The sequence below is a fragment of the Peromyscus californicus genome, unplaced genomic scaffold, assembly GCF_007827085.1.
Source record: "Peromyscus californicus insignis strain IS unplaced genomic scaffold, ASM782708v3 Scaffold_11__1_contigs__length_118956290, whole genome shotgun sequence".
NCBI lineage: Eukaryota > Metazoa > Chordata > Mammalia > Rodentia > Cricetidae > Peromyscus > Peromyscus californicus.
In genome coordinates, this window is record NW_026294402.1 from 74,885,711 (window position 1) to 74,900,848 (window position 15,138).

Sequence of the window (15,138 nt, forward strand, 5' to 3'; positions counted from 1 at the left end):
CAGCAGCCACAGAAAAACATGAGACTTACTTCTCTCCTTGGTGTTCAGATTGAAGCCCCATGGAATATTACCCAGTAAGCAAATTAGACCATATAAATGCTTCCTGATCTAGAGGATACAGCACCATATTTGACCAGGTAATGATCACTAGAGGCCCCAGAGCCCAGCTAGTAAGTACAGCATTTAGCTAACAACAGCCTTGCTGTTGTCCCCAATAGAATGAGGAAGGGGCAGATCCCCATCAAGAAAGGAGAAAGGGAAAAAGAGAAAGACGAGAACATTAGGTGACCACAATTATAGTAGGGACAAATTGTAAAGGTGTAGGAGTCCAGTTCTGACCTGCTCCCACCTTTTGAAGAGTTTTTAGGTGGAGGAGAGAGGAATTAAGAAAATATCAGAGAGACCCAGAAGAAAGACAGAAACACAGGATAACTTCAGGAGAGCCTGAGTCAATACCCAAGAGCCCCTTTATTTATTCAAAAGAATTTTTTAAACAATGCCAAGGGGAGAGGCAAAAGACCTCCCCCTTGCAAGATCAAAGGACACCATACAGCCAAGTGTAGACCCTTCAAAACACCTGGTAACCACGCCCGTGGTCAAATCATCCCTTTTTGCAGCCCCACTGGGTAAAGCAAGCCCAGATTCTCTGACCTTGAGTAAATTCTCACTCGGAAGCCCCTGTGGGTCTCCACATGAAGGGAAGTGCTATCTTACTCAGAGGCGACCCAGCTGAATTCCTCTCTTGTCCTGATCTTCTTGACCTTTGAAGACAGGACATCTATAGATAGAAATCCCACTTCGGATGTGCTAGCTGAAATCTGCTGGATCTAAGATGGCTGCCAGAGTGACCAACCTCTACCTTCATTATAATGAATCTGCATGCTCAGTGACGCTGTTGACGTTGCCATGAATACAACCAAAAAGAATTGTAACAGGAGTAAAAAATAGGTAATGTCCCAATTTCTGGAAAATTCCTAGTTTCCAGAAAAGGATGAATATTTCTCTCCACCTCCCCCCATTTATTATTTATTTATTTATTTGATATTTTTGAATAAGTTCTCATATAACCCTGGCTGGGCTTGAACTCACTGCAACCTAGCATGGTTTTGAGTTCCTGATCTTCTTGCTTCAGTCTATTTAATGCTGGGATTACCACCATGCCTGACTCTCACCCCTCATTTCTTTTACCTTAAATCTGTCACTCCAAGACATATACCCCCCCGAAATGAACCAAGAGGCTGACTCACTAATTCATCTCCTAATTCTCCTAATATTTTGGGCAGAGAGTTACCGTCTTTGCAGTCAGCTTGGTCTTGTTGCTGGCTCCACAATACCAAGAAGAAAAAAGGCCCGTGGTTGGGGTCCAAAGTTGCAAACACAAACTGCCCAAAAAAGTATAATGGGTCAATTTGGGTAAGGCTATAGAGCAGCTGTTCTCAACCTGTGTTTTGAGACCCCTTTGGGGGTCAAATGACCCTTTCTTAGGGGATGCCCAAGACCATCAGAAAAAAATTATTTACATTACAATTCATAACGGTAGCAAAATTAGTTATGAAATAGCAACAAAAATAATTTTATGGTTGGGGTCACCACAACATGAGGAACTGTATTAAAGGGTCACGGTAGCAGGATGGTTGAGAGCCACTGATCTAGGGAATAGTGAGAGAAAAGGTGCTTGTGGGGGTCAGTAAAACGACTAGCCTCAGGCAGGAAGTTAAGGCCACTGGCTTTCTTTTATGAACATTAGTGTGATGTGACCTGGAAAGAAGGAAGGTTTCCAGTTATCAGTGTGCAAATTCTCAGAAATCACCTGGATACTTTGGTTAAAATGCAAATTTCTGAGTCCTCCCACCCAAACTTAACAAATAAGCCCCTGTGGTGGGTGATAGGAGTTTTGTTTATATGCATTACAGGTGGTGGGTATTTCCACATGCTAAGAAACTAAGAACAAATACAGTAAATTGAATGTGAATGTGTCTTTAGCAGTAAACACGTAATTCACTTCCAATGTATTTTCACTGAAAAACGGCATGCTTAATTGCCATGCATCTTGTCAATCACTATGTGACCCAGCAATACTTGTCTGCTCTAAGACACAGTCGCATACACGGTAAAAAGGGAAAACTGAGGCTTGGCATGGTGGTGCACAGCTTTAATCCCAGCACTTGAGAGGCAGAAGCAGGCAGATCTCTGAGTTAAAGTCGGCCTGGTCTGTATGAGTTCCAGGCCAGCCAGGGATACACAGTAAGACCCTGTGTCCAAAACAAAAAAAAAATATTTTTTTTTAGTAAAAGATAATAGGTTAATGGTACAAGCCTTTTCAAACACTATGACATCATGATGTTTGGTTTGGTCTGGTCTGGTTTTGTGTCAGGGTCTCAGTCTGTAGTCCAGGCTGCTCTGGAAATAAGTATGTATTGAAGGCTGGCATCTGCCTTCTTCCTGCCAGTTTCCTCAGTGCCAGCACTACAAGTGTGAGCCATCACAGCTGCATGAAATCACAATTTTTAAATCTGGCCTCTTAAAATAGTCTATACCAGTATTGAGTAAAGACATAATCCAGAATTTGAGCAAAGTGAATGATGTATATGCATGGACATATAAAAATGAAATCCATTATTTTGCATGCTAACTTCAAAGTTTTTGGAAGTCAAGTGACTTACTCGAGCAGGACTTGGCTTCCCAGTTCCTGCACAGTAGAAAGGATTGGCTCTTAACCTCATCGTGGGAATACTCCGTCTCGTAAGAGTGCTGTATGCCTCAAGCTTTTGTACCACTCTGTAGTGTGGCTTTTGGAAGGCTGGGAATCCTAACAAATGTCTTACAAATGTCTTGGCTGCTAAGGCTTGAGAGCACATCCTTGCTCTGCAATAGCGCACACTTTGCTGGGGGAAAATGGCATGCCTCCAACCTCACAGGAGGCAGTGCCATCAAGCTTGTGCCAGCTTTCTTCTCGACGTTAGCTCTATGCCTTCTCCTATTGCAGATTTTATCTTCATCTGTTTACTATCTTAAGCCATAACCATGTGTGGAGCAGCTTTGCTGAGTTCTGTGAAGCTGGTGCGTGGTTGAGCCCAAGGATAGTATTGAAAACCCCAACATAAGAGCAGCCCAACATTATAATACTTAAAATAGGATTTCCTTGTCAGCCTTAAAATTGTACTTAAAACGTTAACTACAACGTATTAACTTTTTTCATTTTTATGCTCTTTCAAATCTTATGGGAATGGTTTAATGAGTGCACATGGGTCCTCTTAGTGGAACAGCATATAGTTATAAAAATGTTTAAAAGCACAAAGCTGAGCATGGAGGCTCACAGCTGTAATCAGGAAGTAGAGACAAGAGGATCCTCACAAGTTCACGGCCAACCTGATCCACACAGCACATTCCAGGCCTCGTTGGGTAGGTAGCAAAAACCAAACACAAATTATCAATGCATATGGACAAAATCTAAAAGAGAACATGCCTGAAAGAAGAGAGAAACTGATTTGTGGTGGTGTTCGGGTGGCTTTAACATTTTGCAGCTGAAATAAAGCTGTTGTTCAATAGGTATTGAGACGGGATCTCACGAAGCCAAGGCTGACCTCAGAGTCATTATGCAGCTGAGGATGATCCTGACTTCTTATCCTCCTGCTTCTACCTCACAAGCAATGGGAACACAAGTGTGCACGTCTGGCACTAGGTTTGGGCCTTCCATTCAAACGCACCTAGGTTTGGCACTAGCTTTACCTGGTACTGTGTGAGGTTTTCACCGCTTTCCTGCTTCTTGCACAGGCTGTTCCCTCATTGTACAGTGAGGAGAATAACAGCAACTGCTTTATATGGTTGCAGCAGCCAGTATCAAGGCAGAGCATTGACACAGAGCATTGAAGATCAGCTGAGTGCATGTGTAGGATTCCAGATGCTAGTCTCTGTATTTTTAAACGGTTTCTGCCTCGTTAGCTTTAATTCTAGCCACATGTTTAGTACGAAGCAATGCAATCTCATGTCATAATCATGATCGGAAGGATCTGAGAAGAAATCTCAGTTCTGAGGTGAATGGTTTGGTGAATGATAAATGTACATGTTACACCTTTTCTTTTTCTTTTAACCAAGTCATAAATCTAATTGCAAAATCAAATTGTCTCATTCAGACCTCTACAATCGTCATATACAAGATGGAGCAGCATTCACATAACACATATTTACCAGCAACCAACAGCAACAACAAGTTGGAGAAATAATGTAATAGTAACGAGTAGAAACTCTTACCACAGCCACTGTCACTGCCTTCCAGAAGCTTCTGGGCATTGCAGTTCGCTAGAGACTTCTAAGATGGAAAATTGGAGAAATTGTTTCTCTATTTTCAGGTCTGCAGCAGAAAGTTGTTTTCAAATGTCTTTCTTTGGTTAGCTCAAAAGCAAAATAAAGCATGATAGTGTGCAAATATCTCCCTCTCCTTTGCAGTGTTTCATTATACATTTAACCTATCTCAAAACGCCACTCTAATTATACATCTGTGTAGGAAGTACTGTCTTCCACCAAGGCATGCTCTTTATTTGGTCAGATAGGAGACTCAGGGGAAAGAAAAAAAACTAGAAAGACATTTTTGTTTTCCTAGGAGTGGGAGTCAAGTACGCACTGAGGAAATATTTGTCATTCTTGCCACATGTTTGTCATATCCTTGTGTCACAGCACCAGTAGACAGCCCAGAAGAAAGAAGAATGGCTTCTGTGTGCAGTACCAGAGAAGGTCCCCCTGCTGCTGCCTGGCTCTCCTCCTCCAGGACTGCCGGGACAATCCTTGTAAACACAGCTTTGCAATTCTGAGTCACACTCAGGATTCCTTGTTAGTTGTCTGTTTGGTGTTTATTTTGTTGTTGTTGCTGTTATTTTCTTTTTGAGGCAAGGTCTCTTGATGTAGCCTAGGCTGGCCTAAACCTAAGACGCTCCTGAGTCCTAGGTATACCAGTGTGTATCACCATACCCAACTTCCAATTTTCTTAAGTCTTTGTACCCTGCTTGACATTCATGCTCTTCAAGCAGCATCCAGTGTCCCTCCTCCCAAAGCACCCCAATGATAAGGCCAGTCTAGTCCAATCCTGAACCTTTTTTACCTGTTGGCACTGCTTACAATTTACTTAAATCCTCATTGTCTCTCAACACAACATGTGGTGATCTGGATGGGAAACGTCTCCCACAGGCTGAGGGATTTGAAGACCCGGTTGGTGGTACTGTTTGCTGGAGGAAGTAGTCCCTGGGAGTGAGATTTGAGAGCTCATAGTTTTGCCACATACCTTCAGTCCACTTTGTGTGTGAGATGAAAATATGTGATCTCTGGGCTTTCTGATTTGACCACCTGCTACCATGCTTCCCCTACCCTAACGGACTCTCCCTCCAGAACCATAAGTCAAAATAAACTGTTTCTCCCACAAGTTGTTTTGGTCATAGTATTTATTCACAGCAAGAAAAAGTGATGGGTACATATCACAAGCAGTCTCTCATTTGTGAAAACTCTCCCGGACTTAGTGTTCATGGTCTCTGAATCCCTATGACTCCTGTCTGAACTCTTATTTAGGCACTTAATAAATACTCTTTTCTACTTTTGACATTTCAAACCTTAGGGCTGAGGATGGAATCAGTAGTAGAGTGCTTAGCATCCTTGCCACTAGGTTCAACCTTTAAGTACCAGAATGTAGATGTAACCGTCTTTTTAAATAAAAAACACAGAGCCGATTCAGAGATGAAAGCCAAGAGGTCAGAGCAATAGCTAAGAGCTGAGATTAAAAACCTTACCCTTCACTGCCACTGCTGTCCTACCTCTCCGCAAGAGAGTTATTTCCTGTGTGTTTGTGCTTTTTATTGACTTTCTGTTCTGCCTTCTCATTGTTGTAAACCCAACCACATGACCTCCTCATCACTGCCTGTCTGTACAGACCTCCAGGTCTTCTATGGTTGGTATTGAAATTAAAAGCGTGTGTCTCAGCCGGGCGGTGGTGGCGCACGCCTTTAATCCCAGCACTCGGGAGGCAGAGCCAGGCGGATCTCTGTGAGTTCGAGGCCAGCCTGGGCTACCAAGTGAGTTCCAGGACAGGCGCAAAGCTACACAGAGAAACCCTGTCTCGAAAAACCAAAAAAAAAAAAAAAAAAAAAAAAAAAGCGTGTGTCTCCATGCTGGCTGTATCCTTGAACACACAGAGGTCTCCCTACCTCTGCCTCCCGAGAGCTAGGATTAAAGGCATGCACCACCACCACCCAGCTTCTGCTATGGCTTGCTATTAGCTCTGACCCCCAGGCAACTTTATTTATTAACATACAAATAAAAGCACATTTCAGTACAAATAAAATATCACCATACCAGAAGAAGAAGAAAATATGATTCAATAAGCTATGTCTTCTTTGTGATACATTTCTTCCAGTTGTTAGAGATAGCAGCCATGGTATCACAGGAACAAAAATTATGAGTAGAGCTGTTGGAGATTGTTCTACTGTCTGCAGTTAATTATTTCTTCCCTTTGGCAAATATGTTGACTTTGGTCTTGACTGCATTACTTTGCACATGGAATATTCACTACACATCACTTCTAAACAGAAGCTGTTAGAGGCATCCCAAGATTCCCAGAGTCCCCTAGTTCCTGGAGCCTCTGCCATAAGGAAAACATGCAAAGGGCCAACAATGTGTCTCAGTGGTAGAACATGTGCTTAGCATGTGCAAGGTCCTAGGCTTCTTCTTCAACACTAGTGAGGAAGGAGAAGGAGGAAGGAGATGATGATGAGGAAACCCCCAAAGTGAACCCTGAGATAAAGTATCACATATAAGTAGCTTAGAAAGCATGTTTGATGAGGCTGGAGACATGGCTCAGCTGTTACAAATACTCACTGCTCTTCCAGAGGACCTGTATTCAGTTTTCAGCACCATGTCAGGCAGTTCACAACTGCCTGTAACTCCAGCTACAGAGCATCTGTAGATCTGCAGCCACAGGTATCACAACAACTCACAGACATGCACATATACATAAATAAAATAAATCTTAAGGAAGCCTGGGTAAGGAAGTGAGACAAAGAATAAGAAAAGCCAATGGGATAATCAGGTTCTGATCATGGAAATCAGGCTCCATTGCACTTAGATATCATCTGGGAAAGCCTCTAATGAGTACGTAAGATCTTACTAGGCTGAACCCTTTCTCAAATAAGAAGGCATAATTCTTAAAAACAATAAAAATGCAAGCAAGTAAATGCAATGACCTGAAGTCACTACAGAGTGAACACAAGGCGTACATATTCCAGAAGAACCTAAACCTAAGGACCAGAAAAAGGTGAATATCTCACAGCTCCAGGTTTAGCTGAGGGCGGCATGCAATCAGTCCCATTCCATTTGACCCAAACTAATAGGACACAGTTTTTCTACCTGAGCAAATAGAGAACAAAGTTCAGAACAGCAACAGACCCTGGAAAGTGCAAACAGAGTCTAAGAGGAGATCCAGGAAGGGAGACATCCAAACTCTGTTTGTAAAGCTACCCAAATCAGTGCCCTGTGCAGGAAGAAGACCAACTAGAGAATCTCAGCTAAGGAGCAAAAGAAGGAATGGACATCTGAGCTGTGGCCATAGAGAGTTCACAGACCCACCTTAACAATGTTAACCTCTTCTCTTAAAAAAAAAAAAAAAAAAGGAGAGAGACGCTGCCAGCCACCGCCATGAAAAGCGAGGTGTAAGGTAAGCCACGAGCCACATGGCAACATATAGACTAATAGATATGGGTTAATTTAAGATAGAAGAACTAGATAACAAGAAGCCTGCCACGGCCATACAGTTTGTAAGAAAAAAATCCTTAGAGAAATAGAATCTAAACTCTTAATTGTATAATATTGAACAGCACCCAGGATATGGCCATAATTGTTCCAACTCTGGGTTTAATAAAAACCCAGAAAATGTGGCCATTTTCAAGATACAAGACCAGGAAACAATATCAACTCCCAAATAACCCAAATGAAGAAATTAATAGGCATGGGTCTATCTATCTGTCTGTCTGTCTATCTATCTATCTATCTATCTATCTATCTATCTATCTATCGTGCATAAGAATCAAACCCAGAGTCTAACACATATTAAATAAGTACTCTATTTCAATCCACATACCCAGCAGACAGAAATTTTCATACTCTGCTCATTGAAATATAAGAAAACATGTTTCTATTAATGAAAACATAAAAGAATCTTAATAAAATATAGAAACTATAAAATAAAATCAAAAGGAAGTTTTTGTGGATTTTTGAGTTAAGGTCTCACTTTGTAACCAGGGTATTTTGAAATTTACTCTTTAGGCCTGGCTGGCCTCCACCACACAACACTTCTGCCATGACTGCTTGAGTGCTGGGACTATAGGTGTGAATTGCCATGCTTAGTTCAAGAAGAAATTCCGGAATTTTTTTTTTTTTTTTTTTTTTTTTTAGGTTTTTCGAGACAGGGTTTCTCTGTGTAGCTTTGTGCCTTTCCTGGAACTCACTTGGTAGCCCAGGCTGGCCTCGAACTCGCAGAGATCCGCCTGGCTCTGCCTCCCGAGTGCTGGGATTAAAGGCGTGCGCCACCACCGCCCGGCCGGAATTTTTTTTTTAAGCAGATTGAAAATAGAACAACTCAAGACTTAACAGCAAATCAGTTTGATTTAAAAGAACTCACAAGTTTAAATAGCAATCAAAATAAAATGAAAAGACAAACAGAAGGAATCAGAAATTATCTGATCTAGTAGACAAGTTTTTTTTAAGATTTCAAAACGTCATTAAATTGCTGAGATAATAACAGAAGGTGTTAATATACATGTAGTTAGAGAGTAAGGACAAAAATATTTAAGATATGATAGCAATGTTTTTGAAATTTATTGGGATGTAATGTATAGATAGGTTCAAGATATTTGAAGATAATATACAAAGTAAACTACACTTGAATACAAAACATTTCAGCTGCTAAAAGTAAGCTCTTGAAAGCAGCCAGAGAAAAATGATGCATTGCATGTGTATTCAAATATACGTAGATTTCTCATCTGACACTATGGCCATCAGAAGCTAATGGACTACCTAAGATGGGCTAGAGAGATGGCTCAGCACTTAAGCTCAGCCCTTACTGCTTTTACAGAGGGCCTGGGTTTGGTTCCCAGCACCCAAATGGCAGCTCACAACCACCTGCAACTTCAGTTCCAGGGGGTCTGATACCCTCTTCTGGCCTCTTCAGGCTCCTGCACACATTTGGATACATTTACAACCACTTTAGCACATACTCACATACATATAAAAAGTTAAAAATGAATAAATACATAAATATGGTTTAAAAAGTGAAATTTATCTCTGTAGTTCTTGGGAGAAAAAAAAAGTCATCAACTTGGAATTTACATTCAGTGAAAATATTCTTTCTTAAGATGCATGCCAAAGGGCAGGCCTGAATCCCAGCAGAAGGGAGGAGGAGGATTAGGAGTTCAAGGCCGTCCTTGGCTATGTATTAAGTCCAAGGCCAGTCTGGGCTACATGAGACCCCCATCTGAAAACAAACAACAAAAAACTGCAACAAGAATATGAAAAACAAAATCACCGTGACAATCAAATGGTCTGAATCCATCTGCAAGTGGACAAGAATAGACTTCGAAACTCAGCAGACTCCAGCTCTTTTGTTAGTCACAAAAGCGTTCAGGTCCCATAACTGTAAACCTGCAGAGAGAGTGTGTGTCTTGCTTCTTATCTATTGTCTAAGGCCCTGTTCAACTGGAAAGAGATTACTTATCCTAATGAATTTTTCTGTTGTAACAATTAAAAAAAATGGATTTCTGGTAAGAGAGTCTGGATGTTCAGCATGTTGGCTGGTGTATGTACATGAATCTTGACTTGGTTTGTGTTAATATGACCTCTTCCCTCCATCTTTCAGCTCTTTTCTATTGGCTTTCATCATGAAGATCTATTCCACGTGATAGCAAGGCAAAGCATATACAAGCTTATGTTTTTAACTGCTTCTTTTCCAGCAAATAGGAAAGCTTTACTCTCTTTCTTTTTTTATTTTCCATGCTTGAACAGAAGTACTGGGTATGATTCTAATCAGTGCAAATGAGATTGTGTGTCTACTGCTAAGTCAATTACTTAGGAAATCCAATATTCTGATTTTCCAGTTAAATCATGTTCTCATTCTGGAACACAAAGTGAAATCAATACCAGTTCACTCCCGAAACAGACTCTGGTTCCCTGGGCTCCATGCCCTCATGCCACATCTGCCCAGCTGCTGCATCCCACTCACCCACTCTGGGAATTTCAGAGTATTCAGCAACACTCCAAACTTTGATATCTCCAAAGTTTCATATTCTTTCCATTGAGGTAACCTCCTCTGCAAGGAAATGCTTGCATTTAAAAAGGGTTAGTCCTGACCCTGAGGGCATGAAAGCAGGAGAACCAGACCCTACCCCCTGCTTATGGGTACCAAGGATGAACTAGCCAGGGCAATGCAGGAGAGCTCTCCCTGGTGCTGAGGACAGGGGAGAGCTGGCAGACTGACCAACCCTACAGCTGCCCAGGCCCAGAACCAGGGTTATGAGTTGGCCCACTCCAACATCCACCCCATCTGTGATTTGCTGGAGCACATGAAGGGGCTGGTCCCGCAGATCCAAAGCTGCAGATCTCCAAAACACAGGGCAAAAGCAGGATAACCAAGAGGAGTTCCAGTGAGGACCCAGCATCAATAGTGTGCCAGAAATCAGAGGTCTTGAACCAGACCAATGACACTTTGTAAGTAAAGATACATGGATAAAAGGGTTTACTGTGTGACTCACTGTGTCACACAACAGTTTCCATGACAGGATTGATTTTTCCTTTTTTTTTTTTCTCTTTTTCCATCTTTTTTTTTCTCTTAAATTTTATTTTATTTTATTTTGTGGGGGAAGTTGCAAGGACAGAGGGTGGATACAAAGGGATGGAGAAATGAATGGGATGGAGGTGTATGATGTAAGAGACACAAAGAATAAAATAAAAAGAAAGTTAAAATAAAAAATAAAAAGTAGTCTTCCTTTTTAACAGCAACAACAAAATAACCATCTCATTCCTGTGTACATAGTTTTATATATTATCTATATATTCTGGATCACAGCTAGTCCATCATAGGCATATGTGAACACAGAATGATGTGCCCACACTGGTCAGGTACTAAATCAGCCCAAACTGTCCTCTCAAAAATACTTGGACTGCTGGTTTAAAAGGCATCCAAAAGCCAGGTGGTGGTGGTGGTGCATGCCTTTAATCCCAGCACTTGGGAGGCAGAAGCAGGCTGATGTCTGTGAGTTCCAAATACAACAATTCAATGCTAGTGTGATTATATCTTATTCCTTAAAAGTCCTCATGGACCCAAGTCTCATTCCTGGCATAGAAAACACTTATCTCTAGCAGCATTGTGAGGTAATTCCCACTGAAGTCATTCCTTGAGGTGAAAATGTACTAGCAGAGCCACAACCCCCAAATAAGGTTTCCCTGATAAAAAAAAAAAAAAAAAAAAAAAAAAAAAAAAAAAAAAAAAAAAAAAAAACATTACTCAGTGCAAAAACAGACAAACTATCTTAGTTAGGGTTTCTATTGCTGTGAAGAGACACCATGACCATGGCAACTTTTATAAAGGAAAACAGTTAACAGGATAGCTCACTTACAGCTCAGAGGTTTAGTCCATTATCCTCAGGGCAGAAAGCAAGGTAGCATGCAGGCGGACATGCTGCTGGAGCTGAGAGAGTCCTTACATCTTGATCCAAAGGCAGCAGGAAGTGAACAGAGCCACTGGGTGGGGCTTGAGCATATATGAGATCTCAAAGCCCACCCCCACAATGACACACTTCCTCCAACAAGGCCACACCCACTCCAACAAAGGTTTTGTGTGTCAACTTGACACAAGCTACAGTCTTCAGAGAAGAAGGAGCCTCGGTTGAGGAAATACCTCCATGAGATCCAGCTATAAGGCGTTTTCTCAATTAGTGATCAATGGGGGAGGGCCCAGTCCATGATGGGTGGTGCTATCCCTGGGCTGGTGGTCCTGGGTTCTATAAGAAAGCAGGCTGAGCAAGCCAAGGGAAGTAAGCCAGTAAGCAGCACCCCTCCATGGCCCCTGCATCAGCTCCTGCCTCTAGGATCCTGCCCTGTTTGAGTTCCTGTCCTGAATTCCTTCAGTGATGAACAGCAATGTGGAAGTGTAAACCAAATAAATTCTTTTCTTCCCTAACTTGCTTTTTGGTCATTGTGTTTTGTCATAGCAATAGAAACTCTAACTAAGATACAAAAAAAAAAACTTTCTAATTTACTGGGATACACTGGGACAAAAAACAAAGAAGAAAAGAAAAGAAAAAAGAAAATGGTGATAACCAGTTTAGAAGAAAAGGAAAAGCACAGGCACATACAATCAATGATGGAATATAATCAGTCAACATAAAAGCAACCAAGAATGCTAAACAAACTTACCAAGAGATGTAAAGCTGGCTTCTAGTAAAGAGAGCTCATTAGAACTATTATGTTTTCTATCATTTCATAATTGAGAAGTAGCTCCATTACAGACAAGGAAGGACTGAAAGTGTATCTCAGTGGCAGAGTTCTTACTTACCATTGCAAGACACACATACACACACACACACACACACACACACACACACACACACACACACACACACACACACAAAGTGCCAACACTATAAAAAAGAAAACTTGGGCTGGAGAGATGGCTCAGAGGTTAAGAACACTGGCTGTTCTTCCAGAGGTCCTCAGTTCAATTCCCAGCAACCACATGGTGACTTACAACCATTTGTAATGAGCTCTGGTGCCCTCTTCTGGCCTGCAGGGATACATGCAAACAGAACACTGTATGCATAATAAATAAATAAATCTTAAAAAAAAAAAAAAAAAGAAAGAAAAAGAAAACTTGAGGGGCCCAGTGAGAGATGACTCAGCAGGTAAAGGCACTTGTTGCGAAGCCTATGACCTGAGTTTAACACCAAGGACTCACACGGTGAAAGGAGAGAACTGACTCCCTCAACTTGTCCTCTGACCTTCACACACATAAATAAGCAAACAAATAAATGTAATTAATTTGTATTTATTTTATTTATGTGTATGTCTGCTTGTCTGTACATGCACCATATGCATGCAAGTGCTAACAGAGGTCAGAAGTGGGAGTCAGAAACTGGAGAACTCCAGTTATAAGGAGGTTGTGAGCCACCCACTGTGGGTGCTGGGAACTGAAACCTGGGTCCCCTGTAAGAGCAGTAAGCACTCTTACTGCTGAGCCACCTCTGCAGCCCCAGTAAGTAAAAAAAAAAAAAAAAATCAAAAAAGAGAATTTGGAAAATTGCAATGAAATTTTAATTTTCATTGAAAATTAAATGCAGTTGTTCATGATACCACATACCTATAACCCCAGCATCTGGGAGATGGAGGCAAGAAGAGCTATGCTCCAGGCCTACTTTGACTATGTAGCAAGTCTGTGACATAGTAAGTCTGAGGCCAACTTGTAACTATAAGATTGGATACTGTCTGGAAAAAAAAAAGAAGGCTAGGCTTGTAATCCTGGTTACTACTAAGAAGGCTGAGGCAGAAAGGTCATAAGTCCAAGGCTTGCCAGAGCTACAAGGTGAGTTCAAGGACAGGCTCAGCAACTTAGTAATACCCTGTCTGAAGATACAAATAAGAAGAGAGGCTGAGTTTAGAGCTCAGAAGTGCAGTGCTTGCCTAGGATTTGTGAGGCCCTAGGTTTGAACCCAGGACTGTGAGACAGAAAGAAGGCTGTAGAGAAGGCTCAGCAGTTAAGAGCAGGTACTACTCTTGCAGAAGACCCAAGCTCGGTTCCCAGCACCCACATGGGGCAACCTACGACTGTTGGTAATTCCAGCTACATGGGATCCCATGCCCTCTTCTGACCTCTGCAGGCACCTGGATTCATGTACACACGCACACATGCACGCACACATGCATGCACACACTTAAATTAAATCTCTAAAAAGAGGGAAAAAAGAAGGAAAGAAGAAATGAAGAAAGAAGGAAAAATAATCTTTTTTGGCCATTTCCAAAGCTTTCACAGTTTTGTTTTGTTTTTGTAATCTCCCCACACGTTTTATGGAAACAATCACCTTACAAATAATCTTAATACACATGAAAACAAGAATGTTCTTCCTTACTTTGGCCTGACTTTCTACTTCGATGCAGCACATGTGAATTAACAAATTCACATTCTAGAGGCCGGTCTGTGAATCTAGAACTGTAGTTGTTAAGCAAGTCCTAGGGTCATCATCATATTAGCTTTTGTCTGGAAGTCTTCCTAAGGAATCTTGGTCTTGACCTCTAGGAAGATCTCATAGGTAGCCCAAGATATGAACCAGGATGAGAAATTATTTTCATAATGTATCTGTAAATTTGGGCACTTCCTCCCCCACCCCCGCAAAAAACAAAACAAAACAAAACTGAGAATAGCCATACAGCTAAGCTGATGATCCTTCTACATCAGCTTTCCATCTAGATTTTCAATCATAATCTAGTAAAGCAAGAAAAAAAAAGAAGGAAAAAGAAAGAAAGGAAGGAAGGAAAAAACAAAGAAAAGACACACATTCTTACTAAACATGTGCAAAATCTATTCTGCCAGGAGAAGTAAGGAGATTCTTGTCCCAGGACACTTATCTTATTTTTTTCTGTCTGCCAACAGGCAAGCATCTGCTCAGCCACACCCTTCCACCATGATGTTTTGCCTCACACAGACACTGACCCACAATGGAACCAGCAACTGTGGGCTGACACTGTGACTCAAAATATTTCCCCCTGCGAACCGCACCTGTGGTATTTCAGAGGTGGGGAAATTGACTAGAACACCAGGTAAGACTGAGTACCTCTTCTGGTTGAAAATATCTCCCACGGAATTACCGTGCTCATAAAGCACAAGCAGTCCAGTGGTTTTATATACACTCACTTAAAAAGCAGAAGCATCAGGGGCCAGAGAGGTGGCTCAGCAGTTAAGGGTGCACACAGCTCTTGCAAAAGGTCCAGGGTTCAGTTCCCAGCACCTGTTTGTACACAGCTACCTGTAACTTCAGTTGCAGGGGATCCACCATCCTCTTGAGACCTCCACAGGCACTGCATTCATGTTCACAAAGCCATCACAGACACACATAGACA